Source organism: Salvelinus namaycush, unplaced genomic scaffold (genome assembly GCF_016432855.1).
Source record: "Salvelinus namaycush isolate Seneca unplaced genomic scaffold, SaNama_1.0 Scaffold302, whole genome shotgun sequence".
Taxonomy (NCBI): domain Eukaryota; kingdom Metazoa; phylum Chordata; class Actinopteri; order Salmoniformes; family Salmonidae; genus Salvelinus; species Salvelinus namaycush.
Genome location: NW_024059920.1, coordinates 16,693 through 34,164, shown reverse-complemented (window position 1 = coordinate 34,164; position 17,472 = coordinate 16,693). Strand labels below are relative to the sequence as shown.

General features: G+C 45.8%; 1 long non-coding RNA gene across 1 annotated transcript; it reads left to right on the top strand.

Annotated features, from left to right (window-relative positions):
- Nucleotides 1-16,077: 16,077 nt before the first annotated feature.
- Nucleotides 16,078-16,681, top strand: LOC120039816. Its single transcript, XR_005475516.1, has 3 exons — nucleotides 16,078-16,195; nucleotides 16,413-16,522; nucleotides 16,666-16,681. It is a non-coding gene; the product is annotated as an uncharacterized LOC120039816 (long non-coding RNA).
- The last annotated feature ends 791 nt before the right edge of the window (nucleotides 16,682-17,472 follow it).

Here is a 17,472-nt window from a genome sequence, read left to right as displayed (position 1 = left end):
CTGGCCCACCACTCCACCCGGGACTAATGTCTACCTGGCCCACCACTCCACACTGGACTAATGTCTACCTGACCCACCACTCCACCCTGGACTAATGTCTACCTGACCCACCACTCCACCCTGGACTAATGTCTACCTGGCCCACCACTCCACCCTGGACTAATGTCTACCTGACACACCACTCCACCCGGGACTAATGTCTACCTGGCCCACCACTCCACCCTGGAATAATGTCTACCTGACCCACCACTCCACCCGGGACTAATGTCTACCTGACCCACCACTCCACCCTGGACTAATGTCTACCTGACCCACCACTCCACCCTGGACTAATGTCTACCTGACCCACCACTCCACCCTGGACTAATGTCTACCTGACCCACCACTCCACCCTGGACTAATGTCTACCTGACCCACCACTCCACCCTGGACTAATGTCTACCTGACCCACCACTCCACCCTGGACTAATGTCTACCTGGCCCACCACTCCACCCGGGACTAATGTCTACCTGGCCCACCACTCCACCCTGGACTAATGTCTACCTGACCCACCACTCCACCCTGGACTAATGTCTACCTGACCCACCACTCCACCCTGGACTAATGTCTACCTGACCCACCACTCCACCCTGGACTAATGTCTACCTGGCCAACCACTCCACCCTGGACTAATGTCTACCTGACCCACCACTCCACCCTGGACTAATGTCTACCTGACCCACCACTCCACCCTGGACTAATGTCTACCTGACCCACCACTCCACCCTGGACTAATGTCTACCTGACCCACCACTCCACCCTGGACTAATGTCTACCTGGCCAACCACTCCACCCTGGACTAATGTCTACCTGACCCATCACTCCACCCTGGACTAATGTCTACCTGGCCCATCACTCCACCCTGGACTAATGTCTACCTGGCCCACCACTCCACCCTGGACTAATGTCTACCTGGCCAACCACTCCACCCTGGACTAATGTCTACCTGACCCACCACTCCACCCTGGACTAATGTCTACCTGGCCCACCACTCCACCCTGGACTAATGTCTACCTGGCCCACCACTCCACCCTGGACTAATGTCTACCTTACCCACCACTCCACCCTGGACTAATGTCTACCTGGCCCACCACTCCACCCTGGACTAATGTCTACCTGACCCACCACTCCACCCTGGACTAATGTCTACCTGACCCATCACTCCACCCTGGACTAATGTCTACCTGACCCACCACTCCACCCTGGACTAATGTCTACCTGGCCCACCACTCCACCCTGGACTAATGTCTACCTGACCCACCACTCCACCCTGGACTAATGTCTACCTGACCCACCACTCCACCCTGGACTAATGTCTACCTGACCCACCACTCCACCCTGGACTAATGTCTACGTGGCCAACCACTCCACCCTGGACTAATGTCTACCTGACCCACCACTCCACCCTGGACTAATGTCTACATGACCCACCACTCCACCCTGGACTAATGTCTACCTGACCCACCACTCCACCCTGGACTAATGTCTACCTGGCCCATCACTCCACCCTGGACTAATGTCTACCTGGCCCACCACTCCACCCGGGACTAATGTCTACCTGGCCCACCACTCCACCCTGGACTAATGTCTACCTGACCCACCACTCCACCCTGGACTAATGTCTACCTGGCCCACCACTCCACCCTGGACTAATGTCTACCTGGCCCACCACTCCACCCTGGACTAATGTCTACCTTACCCACCACTCCACCCTGGACTAATGTCTACCTGGCCCACCACTCCACCCTGGACTAATGTCTACCTGACCCACCACTCCACCCTGGACTAATGTCTACCTGACCCATCACTCCACCCTGGACTAATGTCTACCTGACCCACCACTCCACCCTGGACTAATGTCTACCTGGCCCACCACTCCACCCTGGACTAATGTCTACCTGACCCACCACTCCACCCTGGACTAATGTCTACCTGACCCACCACTCCACCCTGGACTAATGTCTACCTGACCCACCACTCCACCCTGGACTAATGTCTACGTGGCCAACCACTCCACCCTGGACTAATGTCTACCTGACCCACCACTCCACCCTGGACTAATGTCTACATGACCCACCACTCCACCCTGGACTAATGTCTACCTGACCCACCACTCCACCCTGGACTAATGTCTACCTGGCCCATCACTCCACCCTGGACTAATGTCTACCTGGCCCACCACTCCACCCGGGACTAATGTCTACCTGGCCCACCACTCCACCCTGGACTAATGTCTACCTGACCCACCACTCCACCCTGGACTAATGTCTACCTGACCCACCACTCCACCCTGGACTAATGTCTACCTGACCCATCACTCCACCCTGGACTAATGTCTACCTGACCCACCACTCCACCCTGGACTAATGTCTACCTGACCCACCACTCCACCCTGGACTAATGTCTACCTGACCCACCACTCCACCCTGGACTAATGTCTACCTGACCCACCACTCCACCCTGGACTAATGTCTACCTGACCCACCACTCCACTGAACTTGATCGAACAACACATACATGTATTGTGTAACATGAACCAGAATTCTTACTGGTTGGTAGGTGATCAAATACTTATGTCATGCAATAAAATGCAAATTAATTACTTAAAAATCATACGATGTGATTTTCTGGATGTTTGTTTTAGATTCCGTCTCTCACAGTTGAAGTGTACCTATGATAAAAATTACAGACTTCTACATGCTTTGTAAGTAGGAAAACCTGCAAAATCGGCAGGGTTTCAAATACTTGTTCTCCCCACTGTAGGTATCACACAGGAGGACATTGTTCTCTGTTGACATCATTTCCTTTTGAATTTCTAGCCAGATGTAAATGTTCCTGTTTTGACTAATAATAGATTGGGTTAGAGGCAGAGAAGCCCAGTGGAACAGGCAAGACAGAGACAGCAAGGGCGTTTTGTTGCTCCAGTGTCTTTCTGTTCACCTTCACACCGCTGGGCCAGACCTCAGTCAATCACAGGACCTACTGAAGAGATGAGTCTACAATAAAGACTTAAAGATCGAGACTGAGAATACGTCTCTCACATGGATAGGCTAGCACTGGAGTAATATGATCACATTACACACAGGACTCCTCAGACACACCCCTTAATACTGGTGAAGGAAGGGAGGAATTACACACAGGACTTCTCTGACACACCCCTTATTACTGGTGAAGGAAGGGAGGAATTACACACAGGATTCCTCAGACACCCCTTATTACTAGTGAAGGGAGGAATTACACACAGGATTTCTCAGACACACCCCTTATTGCTGGTGAATGAAGGGAAGACTTACACACAGGACTTCTCAGACACACCCCTTATTACTGATGAAGGGAGGAATTACATACAGGACTCCCAGACACACCCCTTATTACTGGTGAAGGAAGGGAGGAATTACACACAGGACTCCTCAGACACACCCCTTATTACTGGTGAAGGAAGGGAGGAATTAAACACAGGATTTCCCAGACACACCCCTTATTACAGGTGAAGGAAGGGAAGAATTACACACAGGACTTCTCAGACACACCCCTTATTACTGATGAAGGGAGGAATTACACACAGGACTCCCAGACACACCCCTTATTACTGGTGAAGGAAGGGAGGAATTACACACAGGACTCCTCAGACACACCCCTTGTTACTGGTGAAGGAAGGGAAGAATTACACACCTGATTTCCCAGACACACCCCTTATTACTGATGAAGGGAGGAATTACACACATGACTCCCAGACCCTCCCCTTATTACTGGTGAAGGAAGGGAGGAATTACACACAGGATTTCCCAGACACACCCCTTATTACTGGTGATGGAACATGGGAATTACACACTGGACTTTTCAGACACACCACTTATTACTGATGAAGAAAGGGAAGAATTACACACAGGACTTCTCAGACACACCCCTAATACTGGTGAAGGGAGGGAGGAATTACACACAGGACTCCTCAGACACACCCCTTATTACTGATGAAGGGAGGAATTACACACAGGACTTCCCAGACACAGTCCTTATTACTGGTGAAGGAAGGGGGGAATTACACACAAGACTTCCCAGACACACCCCTTCTTAATGCTGAAGGAAGGGAGGAATTACACACAGGTTTTCCCCGACACACTCCTTATTACTTGTGCAGGAAGGGAGGAATTACACACAGGATTTCCCAGACACACTCCTTATTACTTGTCCAGGAAGGGAGGAATAATACACAGGACTCCCCAGACACACCCCTTATTACTTGTGCAGGAAGGGAGGAATTACACACAGGACTCCTCAGACACACCCTTTATTACTGGTGAAGGAAGGGAGGAATTACACACAGGAATCCTCAGACACACCCCTTAATACTGGTGAAGGGAGGAATTACATACAGGACTTCTCAGACACACCCCTTATTACTGATGAAGGGAGGAATTACACACAGGACTCCCAGACAAACCCTTTATTACTGGTGAAGGAAGGGAGGAATTACACACATGAATCCTCAGACACACCCCTTAATACTGGTGAAGGGAGGAATTACACACAGGACTTCTCAGACACACCCCTTATTACTGATGAAGGGAGGTATTACACACAGGACTCCCAGACACACCCCTTCTTAATACTGGTGAAGGAAGTGATGAATTACATACAGGACTCCCCAGACACACCCCTTAATACTGGTGAAGGGAGGAATTACACACAGGACTTCTCAGACACACCCATTATTACTGATGAAGGGAGGAATTACACACAGGACTCCCCAGACACACCCCTTATTACTGGAGAAGGAAGGGAGGAATTACACACAGGATTTCCCAGACACACCCCTTATTACTGGTGAAGGAAGGGATGAATTACACACAGGACTCCTCAGACACACCCCTTATTACTGATGAAGGGAGGAATTACACACAGGACTCCCAGACACCCCCCTTATTACTGGTGAAGGAAGGGATGAATTACAAACAGGACTTCTCAGACACACCCCTTATTACTAGTGAAGGGAGGAATTAAACACAGGATTTCCAAGACACACCCCTTATTGCTGGTGAATGAAGGGAAGAATTACACACAGGACTTCTCAGACACACCCCTTATTACTGATGAAGGGAGGAATTACACACAGGACTCCCAGACACACCCCTTATTACTGGTGAAGGAAGTGAGGAATTACACACAGGACTCCTCAGACACACCCCTTGTTACTGGTGAAGGAAGGGAAGAATTACACACCTGATTTCCCAGACACAGTCCTTATTACTGGTAAAGGAACATGGGAATTACACACAGGACTTCTCAGACACACCCCTTATTACTGGTGAAGGAAGTTAGGAATTACACACAGGACTCCCCAGACACATCCCTTATTACTGGTGAAGGAAGGGAGGGATTACACACAGGATTTCCCAGACACACCCCTTATTACTGGTGAGGGAAGGGAGGAATTACACACAGGACTCCTCAGACACACCCCTTATTACTGGTGAAGGAAGAGAAGAATTACACACAAGATTTCCCAGACACACCCCTTATTACTGGTGATGGAACATGGGAATTACACACAGGACTTCTCAGACACACCCCCTATTACTGATGAAGGAAGGGAGGAATTACACACAGGATTTCCCAGACACAGTCCTTATTACTGGTGAAGGAAGGGGGGAATTACACACAGGACTTCCCAGACACACCCCTTCTTAATGCTGAAGGAAGGGAGGAATTACACACAGGATTTCCCAGACACACTCCTTATTACTTGTGCAGGAAGGGAGGAATTACACACAGGACTCCCCAGACACACCCCTTATTACTTGTGCAGGAAGGGAGGAATTACACGCAGGAATCCTCAGACACACACAAGTGAAATTCTCTAATTCGAGCCAGGTCTTATGCAAATGATCAACATGCAATTTACAGTAAGTCATTTGCCTTTTTTCCAGTAAGAAGCATGTGACACGCAGACTCTCACACAGAGCTGTTGTTACACCCATTCACACTTCTGTACTTAGTGACACCATACAAAGCTTTTGTCACACACTTTCACACTTCTGTACTTATTGACACCATATTGTCCTCTGATAAACAGGGAGTTGGTAGAGTAGTGATGCAGTTAGTTTCTGTCCACTTGTTTTGATGTAGATAGAGAATGAGAAAGAGGAAAGGAGAAGAAGTGAGAGTAAATGTGAACCGTAGGCCCTCTCTGAAAAAAGATAGAGACATCTCTGAAGAACTATTATCTCTGGTGTCCATGTCACACAGGAGACAGTAAATGTAGACCTCAGGCCCTCTCTGAGAAAGATAGAGACATCTCTGAATAACTATTATCTCTGGTGTCCATGTCACACAGGAGACAGCAGTTATTCTTTGTGAGTGCACCATCTTGCATTGAGCCACCTACTGTTCATCCTGCTGCTGGTGTCAACATCACATCAGATTCTCAGTTTAAACCACTGCTTAAAGTTTAAAAGCCTACACTTACTTTGGCCGCCTTTCCTTCCAGTTCTCTGCTGCCAATGACTGGAAATAATTGCAAAAATCTCTGAAGCTAGAGTCTTATATCTCCATCTCTAACTTTAAGCATCAGCTGTCAGAGCAGCTTATCGATCACTGTACCTGTACACAGCCAATCTGTAAATAGCACATCTGACTACCTCATCCCCATATTATTACTTACCCTCTTGCTCTTTTGCACCCCAGTATCTCTACTTGCACCTCATCATCTGCACATCTATCACTCCTGTATTAATGCTAAATTGTAATTATTTTCACCTCTAAGGCCTATTTATTGCCTTACCTTCCTACTCTTCTACATTTGCACACACTGTACATAGATTCTTCTATTTAAATGTTCTATTGTGTTATTGACTGTACGTTTGTTTATGTATAACTCTGTGTTGTTGTTTTTGTCGCACTGCTTTGCTTTATCTTGGCCAGGTCGCAGTTGTAAATGAGAACTTGTTCTCAACTGGCCTACCTGGTTAAATAAAGGTGAAATACATTTTAAAAAATGTAAAAAAAGGAAGTGGACCCCCATTAGTTTCAAATGGTGTGATTTACCTGAAAACCCTCTGAGATAGATGCAGACATACATTCTAACACATATCTCTGAATAGCTCTTATCACTGAAAACAGCATAGATTAATATAAGTCTACATGGCCATCGATGGTGAGCAAGGTTTAATATGGGTTAAATGGGTTAATCAGCTAAGACTCTGAAGCGTTAGGCTAGACTTCTTTGCTGTGTGTGGAGACAGACAGAGTGGGGGGAGAGAGAGGGAGATACAGAGAGAGACACAGACAGACAGAGTGGGGGGAGAGAGAGGGAGATACAGAGAGACACAGACAGAGTGGGGGGGAGAGAGGGAGATACAGAGAGAGACAGACAGAGTGGGGGGAGAGAGAGGGAGATACAGAGAGACACAGACAGAGTGGGGGGAGAGAGAGGGAGATACAGAGAGAGACAGACAGAGTGGGGGGAGAGAGAGGGAGATACAGAGAGAGACACAGACAGACAGATATGGAAGGAGAGAGATGGAGAGAGGGAGATAACATATTTGTGACCTTAGACAATTACACCCTCCCTTCCTCCCCGGAAGAGAAGAGGTGTGAGTAAACATCTCTGAATAACTATTTTCTCTGGTGTCAATGTCACACAGGAGACAATGTATAAAACTCTACATGGCCATTGATGGCCGACCACAGAGTGCAAGATGTAATGCAGAATTTTGGCATTTCAATGATTTTATCTACACTGTGGTAAACTAAACTAACATAAACTATATACTTAAACTAATCTACACTGTGGTAAACTAAACTAATATAAACTAATTATACAAACTAATCTACACTGTAGTAAACTAAACTAATATAAACTAAATATACAAACTAATCTACACTGTAGTAAACTAAACTAATAATAACTAAATATACAAACTAATCTACACTGGTAAACTAAACTAATATAAACTAAATATACAAACTAATCTACACTGTTTTAAACAAACATGGTTTTCAGAAAATAAGTCTGGAGTCACGTGGTGGAGGTTAATGTCACACTATTGGTTAGACAGTTTCTCCTTTAATGAGGTTGACAGTTAAAACTGTCTCTGACATTAGACTGAGTCACACAGAGACTCCAGCTGTGCAGCGAACAGACACAAACCTACAACTGAGATAACAGCAGACGTTACAAGTTACAAGAGTAGAAGATTCAACAGTAGAAGTTACAAGAGTAGAAGTTACAACAGTAGAAGTTCCTTCATTTGAGCACAGTTGTGTAAAGATGTCAGAGGCAAACTTTAAAAACAGAGACGGATTTAAAGGGAAAAAACCAAATGAGACCTTGAATATTGATGATCATATACCCATCAACAAAAGACCCGTCGTGCCCCGCAAGAGGGATGTAGCTGGTGATCAACATGCAGGTAACAGTTTATCCTGTTTTAGTGCTCAACATGGACAAACACACACACACACACACACACACACACACACACACACACACACACACACACACACACACACACACACACACACACACACACACACACACACACACACACACACACACACACACACACATCTAATTTACATAAATATTCACCTTCCTGAGTCAATACATGTTAGAAACGCCTTTGGCAGCGATTACAGCTGTCTCTGGGTAAGTCTCTAAGAGCGTTGGACACCTGGTCTGTACAATATTTGCCCATTATTCTTTTCAAAATTCTTCAATCTCTTTCAAATTGATTGTTGATCGTTGCTAGACAACCCTTTTCAAGTCTTACAATCAGATTTAAGACAACTGAATGTAGGCCAATCAGGAACATTCACTGTCTTCTTGGTAAGCAACTCCAGTGTAGATTTTGCCTTTTGGGTGAATTCATCTCCCAGTGTCTGGTGGAAAGCAAACTGAAACAGGTTTTCTTCTAGGGTTTTGCCTGTGTTTAGCTCCACTCTGGTAATTTGTTATCCTGTAAAAACTCCCCAGTCCTTTAACGATTACAAGCACCCCCATAAAATCACCATTGGCCTCATTGTGAAATCCCTGAGTTGTTTCATTCCTTTCTGGCCAATGAGTTAGAAAGGATCCCTGTATCTTTGTAGTGAATGGGTGTTTATGTTTTACCAATAGGTGCCCTTCTTTGAGAGGCGTTGGAAAACCATCCTGCTCTTTGCTTGTTTGAATCTGTGTTTGAAATTCACTGCTTGACTGAGGGATCTTACAGATAATTGTATGTGTGGGGTTAGTGTTAGGGTTGGGGTTGGGGTTAGGGTTGGGGTTGGGGTTGGGGTTGGGGTTGGGGTTGGGGTTAGGGTTGGGGTTGGGGTTGGGGTTAGGGTTGGGGTTGGGGTTAGGGTTGGGGTTGGGGTTAGTGTTGGGGTTGGGGTTAGGGTTAGGGTTAGTGTTGGGGTTGGGGTTAGGGTACAGAGACGAGGTGGTCATTTAAAATATAATGTTAATGCTTAGCCTAACCCCAACCCCAACCCCAACCCCGACCCCAACCCCAACCCCAACCACAACCCCAACCCTAACCCCAACCACAACCCTACCCTAACCCTAACCCTAACCCTAACCCTAACCCTAACCCTAACCCCAACCCCAACCCCGACCCCAACCCCGACCCCAACCCCAACCCTAACCCTAACCCTAAACCCAACCCTAACCCTAACCCTAACCCTAACCCTAACCCTAACCCCAACCCTAACCTTAACCCTAACCCTAACCCTAACCCTATCCCCAACCCTAACCCCAACCCCAACCCCGACCCCAACCCCGACCCCAACCCCAACCCTAACCCTAACCCTAAACCCAACCCTAACCCCAACCCTAACCCCAACCCTAACCCCCTAACCCTAACCCCAACCCTAACCCCAACCCCAACCCCAACCCTAACCCCAACCCTAACCCTAACCCTAAACCCAACCCCAACCCTCACTAACCCCAACCCTCACTAACCCTAACCCCAACCCCAACCCCAATCCCAACCCTAACCCCGACCCCAACCCTAACCCCCTAACCCTAACCCTAACCCCAACCCCAACCCCAATCCCAACCCTAACCCCCTAACCCCAACCCTAACCCCGACCCCAACCCTAACCCCCTAACCCTAACCCTAACCCCAACCCCAACCCCAATCCCAACCCTAACCCCGACCCCAACCCTAACCCCCTAACCCTAACCCTAACCCCAACCCCAACCCCAACCCCGACCCCAACCCTAACCCCCTAACCCTAACCCTAACCCTAACCCCAACCCCAACCCCAACCCCAATCCCAACCCTAACCCCGACCCCAACCCTAACCCCGACCCCAACCCTAACCCCAACCCTAACCCCAACCCTAACCCCAACCCTAAACCCAACCCCAACCCTAACCCCCTAACCCTAACCCCAATCCCAACCCCGACCCCAACCCTAACCCTAAACCCAACCCTAAACCCCAACCCTAACCCCCTAACCCCCTAACCCTAACCCCAACCCCAACCCCAACCCCAATCCCAACCCTAACCCCAACCCCAACCCCAACCCCAACCCTAACCCCGACCCCGACCCCAACCCCAACCCTAAACCCAACCCCAACCCTAACCCCCTAACCCCAACCCTAACCCTAACCCTAACCCCAACCCCAACCCTAAACCCTGACCCCGACCCCAACCCTAACCCCAACCCTGACCTCAATCCCAACCCCAACCCTAAACCCCGACCCCGACACTGACCCTAACCCTAACCCCAACCCCAACCCTAACCCTAACCCCAACCCCAACCCTAACCCTACAATGGTTGCGTGGGAATTGAATTAACATAATACAAAAATCGCCATCAACATCCGTCAGTTTTATAAAGAGATATCTGATTGTTGCATGGGCCACATCTCAATCCACTGCATCTGCCCTTTCACATCTGTGGTGGAAGGTGGCAGAGCTACATCTCAATCCACTGCATCCTCCCTTTCACATCTGTGGTGGAAGGTGGCAGAGCTAGAGGGGTGTTTGTCAGACCCATGAGACATGCTGAAAATCGGATCTTCTCACAAAATCATGTGTAGCGTCTGAACGGTTTGGCCTACAAACTATTATGACCACTCTACTGAAAGATGAGACTCTCACAAACGTGATGGGGTTCTCCATTTAGGACGTCCACAAGCCTCACAAGACTCTGAAGGTCCTCAGTACCAGTTTAAAACATTTATGAACGTATATATGGAGATAGTTCAGTGCCTAAAATAAGGGGATAAATACATGTAAAAAATATTAAGAAAATGTTTCCTGATCTCTATTACATACACGAAGGGCACTTTTCGGCATTTGCTGTATGGTTGATGAGAAACTCCATATTGCAAATGTACGGTCCCTTACTAGACGTCCGCGAATGTTTGCAAAATTCGCCGACGGCGGCGGGCCGTGCACCTGGGCCAGTCGGTTTCCGTTTTATAAAATTTGCACATTTTTACGGTGTCCCGGTAAATTCCAGCAGATGGCGATTGGAATCTTATTGCAAATGTACAAAACATCACCAATCACGACATGGCCATTTCTACTAAACGGAAAAGACTTCAAAGACGAAACTTGGTGAGCATAGGATTAGCGTAATGGGCAGTTAGCCCCGAACAAGATGGCATCGAGACCTCAACGCTTTTTGAGTTAAGGCCATTTTTCTGGGATTAAAGGTCAAAAATGAAAATAGAGCGCTAATTTGACCACTTCACGTCAAAGTACATGAACCTACGGTGTCAGGAAAAAAGAACCAGCCTTTTATCTATCGTAATTTAAGAGAAATCGTACAATGTACAATTGGTTATGTTGAATTTTTTTATTCCCCCCCCCCAAAAGTTACAGATCCAGTTGCAGCATGTTCAGACAAATCCGTTAAGGCAGATTTCGGAGCTCTGCAAGATTTCTGTAATTTTCTGTGATTTTCCTAAATAACACACACTCATTCAACCCTTTGTAAATAAGTCAGTTCTTAATGTGAAAACTTAAAACACAATTTTCTATAAGAGCCTACCCCAAGGAGGATATGTGTTCACTTTCAGCTTCCTGTGTCAACCGGAAGTGCCTTAAAATGGTGTCATAGGGGCTGTTTCGAATAGTTAAAAAGATCAGATCTTTTCAAAACTTCATATGTGTGATTAGGCAACACTCATGAACTGTAAATCAGTCATTTCTCCCAACAGATGTCAAAGAAAAGCTCTCTCACACACACAGCAAGGACTTAGTGACATAGTGTGGGGCTTACAGACACAAAGAGCCTGCAATAGTTACCTTTGTTCGAACTATCAAAGAACCGTCAGACCTAGAGCTCTGATTCTTTAGAAACTTGTTCTAGAGCTCAAGTCGATAATGCATGGTGAGTAATGTGGCTCTAGAAGGTTCTCAGACCGAGAAACAGCCTCGTACATTTGCAATTACTTCAATTACTTTTGACCATCATGAAAATGACAACATTTAGAAAAGTCCCAGAGTCGTAAGACTAGGTGCATTGAAACCGCCTCGGCCCATAGAGATGGACCCTAACGTTTCTGTCCGATAACTCATTCAAGAACCCCGTAGCAACACACGGAAAATGTGGATTTTCAGCACCAATTAAGGTCGCTGCTCGGGCTCCAAAGGACCTATCAAGCCGAAACTTGGGATTCAGGGTCGCCTCAGCTAGGCCTAAACATAATGTCAGAACTGGACCCGCAGCTAGAACGTAAGTACGTGTTTAATGTTTTTATTATGGATTAAACTGAAGGCGCTGAAATATGTGATAGTTGTCTTCTAAACGAGTTGGACAAAGTGGTTTTGGTGTCAGTTTGTATCAGTTTGGTGTCGGAATGATATCTAATTGACTGATGGATGGTGACTTGCTTGGTGACTTGTCTATTTGCAATATGTTTAAACAGTGATAGACCATCACCAAATTGACATTTTGAAATCAACACCAACGAGCGATGGAGAGGAACCACTATCACTGTACATCCCGAGTTCATCGGGCCAGTCAATTTTGCATTTCTGCAGTATTTTTGAGCATGTCAAATTCGTGATGGTAAATGCCCATTGAAAACATACTGCAAATGGACAGCCGTGCACCTGGTGATTGGAATGGGTTACCTGGAGCACATTTTTAAAATTGTTTTTAATGCCTTTAAGGGGGAGCAAGTGGTCTACGGTTGGGTAGGGAGCACCCCCCACCCGTGCCCATCCCTGGTCATTTTGGACAACAGAGTCCCACTTCTCCCTCATCATACATGACAAATAGACCATCTAGGCTGATTCATGGCTTAACATAGTGCTATATATCATTTGGGCAGTATAATTGCCATTTGGACATGGTTCATTGACATTTTGGGTTTGGAAATGGACTTCCTATGATCGTACATGGCAAATGGACATAACATCCTGATTGGGCACTTTCAACACTTTCATATTGCATTTGGACACTTCTTATGGCATTTGGCAATGGTTCACTGACTTTTGACTTCAACTTTTGACTTCCTATGAAATCATATTGCAAATGGACAAAACATATGCCTTATGGACAAGTAAAAAAATAAAATAATATGACAATAAATTATGACAAAAGTATGTTCATACAGATCTTATACATGTATTATTGACAGTTTTTTTTAAGAATTTCGAAAAACGGTCCAGAAAGCACTTTTTTAGGGGGTGATAAGTTTTAGATTTTTTTTTCAAATTTTCAAAATTTGACTCTTGGGTCTTGACTTGATGTGCATTTGCAATATGAACATTTACGGTGGAGCGCGCTCGCCATCTATGGGATTTTTGCTGTGTGACACTTGGCATTTGCGATATGTTTTGAATGAAACGGCGTCCAATTGAGTGGTATTTTACATCGTGTTCATGTTTCAATAAGATCCCATTCATTTTTGTCCATTTCAGGGGGGTGTTCCCTTACATTTCTTAGACACTTCAGAACTTCCTTTTGATATTTTTGGGGACTTTCTGTTGTTCCATGTAGTGAATCTGTTATTCAATGTGTTTCTATTGGCTAATAGCAGTAATGACTATCTGTTGTTTCATGGAGTGAAAATTTTATTCAATGCATTTCTATTGGCTAATAGCAAAAATGCCAAATTCAATGTTTCATCCATAGGGGTGGGGTTTCCACGTCACCACATTCAAACACGAACACGAAGCACAATTAGAATACAAATGGGGAATTTATTAGGGAGATTTGAACACTGTGGGAAAAGGGGGGAATTCCGCAACCAGGTCACAGTCCACAATCCGTTCTCGTTGTCCGTTCCGTTCTCCTGGTGTCCTAAAACTCGGGTCCTCAGCCAAACCGGTTCCATATACAGTGGAGGTAATCAGACAGTCCATGTAACAACTGTTAATCACATAGATAATTCTCTCTTTGCTAACACTCTCCATAACAGTCCTCCCTCCGTTTGTGCAGCCTGCTTCCTCTTTTATCCACAAGCACTCACTGGCTTAACAATGACCCACAGGCTTGCCTCGTTAGGGCAGGAAGTCCATATAAGGCTCGGGGGTAGAACCAGCAAGATATCTCCCTTCAATCACCACTCCCCTCACCCTTCCCTTCCATGTTATTTAGACGTGTTATTCACTGTGCATTTATTCCCTGTATCACTATTTTAAATGTTGTATCTTTAACTCTGCATTGCTGGAAAAGGATCCGTAAGTCAGCATTTCACTATTAGCGAATCACGTATCAGGGAAGACCCAGATGCAAACAATGTCGAAGTAACAACAGTTTATTACTAGAACAGGAGGGAAAACGACAGGTCAAGGACATGCAGAGGTCAGTAATCCTGATCAGAGTCCAAAATGTACAGAACGGCAGGCAGTCTTGGGGTCAGGGCAGGCAGAGGTCAATAATCCAGGGTGGTGTGACAAGGTACAGAAATGGCAAGCAGGCAGGCTCAGGGTCAGGGTCAGGTGCAGGATTAAAATACGTTCCACAACTAATTTTAGGTGCCTGAACTCTGCAATATGTTTAAGCCAATATTCTGTAAGAGATTCTGGAAGTCAAGCAGTAGAATATGTGAGGTGCTGGAACTCAGTTCTGGTGTTCTGTACCTTGTCAAGTTGTGTATTTCCCTCAGTGATTCAAACAGCAAATGGACACACATATAGACACCAAATTAAATGCTGATAAAGAGTAAATTCTTCTGGTAATAATTTGTGCTTCAGTGTCTTGTCAGTGGTGGAAGAGATACTCTGGAGCAGCTGCAGTGTGTCTGGGGCTGCTGTGTGTTCTCCTACTGGCTGGGATCACAGGCCTGTTACTCTACCGTGAGTTTGATTTGTTCTCACTCAAACATTCTTCATCATCAGTGGTGTAATAACCAGGGATCAATTACATTTACATTCCAGTCAATTCAATTCAGAATGTACACCAAATTCCAATTCCACATTTTCCTAATTGAAAAGCATTGAAGAGAATTTGAATTCAATTAGAATTCCAGTGTACTTCCTGAATTGACTGAATTTGAAATGCAACTGACCCCAACCCTGGTCATGTCTGATCAACATTTCCACTGTTGCCTTGTTCATTGATCGTATTATTTCACAGAGAGAAACCAGTTGACCTGTTCCAACACCTTGACCAAAGAGAGGGACCAGCTACAGACCAGCGGAAACAACCTGACTGAAGAGAGAGACCAGCTACAGACTAGCAACAACACGCTGACCAAAGAGAGAGACCAGCTACAGACCAGCGACAACACCCTGACCAAAGAGAGAGACCAGCTAAAGACCAGTTACAACACCCTGACCAAAGAGAGAGACCAGCTACAGAAAGAGGTGGAACATCTGAAACAATCTTTAGTTGAGAAAGGTGAGTCAAATTGTCTCATGACTGTTCTGTTTGACAGTCTCTGTATCAGTTCACATGCCACTTAAAAACAGGCAATTCAAATTATATTGAATGCAAATTGTGAGAAACAAACTACGACTTCCAAACCGTCCATTAGTTAGTGCCCTGTCTTCCTTGAGTGTCTGATTGATACTTAATTCAATGTTGTATTAAAGAGACTAAAGCAGGAAATGTTCAACTTACAGTGTGTCCTCAAGGATGGAAGAAGCTTGGTAGCAGTTGTTACTACGTCTCTACTGAGTACAAATCCTGGGAGGAGAGCAGACAGGACTGCAGAGACAGAGGAGCAGACCTGGTGGTTATCAAGAGCCAAGAACAACAGGTGTGTGAGAGAGAGAGAGGGTGACAGAGAGAAAGAGTGAGTGAGTGAGTGAGTGAGTGAGAGAGAGAGTGAGAGAGAGAGAGAGAGAGAGAGAGAGAGAGAGAGAGAGAGAGAGAGAGAGAGAGAGAGAGAGAGAGAGAGAGAGAGAGAGAGAGAGAGAGAGAGAGAGAAGAGAAGACTATGTATTAACAATGTTGTCTCTCTCCCACAACTGCAGATATTTGTCAATTGGTTATGTGGAGTAAAGAAATATGTCTGGATTGGTCTGACTGACTCTGTTACTGAGGGGACCTGGAAATGGGTGGACGACACACCACTGACCACAACGTAAGATATTAACGAATTCTGTGTCACTATGATATCACTGTCTGAAGTAGAAGGTTCAGAGTGGACAGCCTGATTCTGTGTTGTTTCATCTACAGGTATTATAACAGCGGACAGTCTGATTCTGTGTGTTGTTTCTTCTACAGGTATTGGAACAGTGGACAGCCTGATTCTATGTGTTGTTTCTCCTACAGGTATTGGAACAGTGGACAGTCTGATTCTATGTGTTGTTTCTTCTACAGGTATTGGAACAGTGGACAGCCTGATTCTGTGTTGTTTCTTCTACAGGTATTGGAACAGTGGACAGTCTGATTCTGTGTTGTTTCTCCTACAGGTATTGGAACAGTGGACAGTCTGATTCTATGTGTTGTTTCTCCTACAGGTATTGGAACAGTGGACAGTCTGATTCTATGTGTTGTTTCTCCTACAGGTATTGGAACAGTGGACAGCCTGATTCTATGTGTTGTTTCTTCTACAGGTATTGGAACAGTGGACAGTCTGATTCTATGTGTTGTTACTCCTACAGGTATTGGAACAGTGGACAGCCTGATTCTATGTGTTGTTACTCCTACAGGTATTGGAACAGTGGACAGCCTGATTCTCTGTGTTGTTACTCCTACAGGTATTGGAACAGTGGACAGCCTGATTCTATGTGTTGTTTCTCCTACAGGTATTGGAACAGTGGACAGCCTGATTCTCTGTGTTGTTTCATCTACAGGTATTGGAACAGTGGACAGTCTGATTCTATGTGTTGTTACTCCTACAGGTATTGGAACAGTGGACAGTCTGATTCTATGTGTTGTTACTCCTACAGGTATTGGAACAGTGGACAGTCTGATTCTCTGTGTTGTTTCTCCTACAGGTATTGGAACAGTGGACAGCCTGATTCTATGTGTTGTTACTCCTACAGGTATTGGAACAGTGGACAGTCTGATTCTATGTGTTGTTTCTCC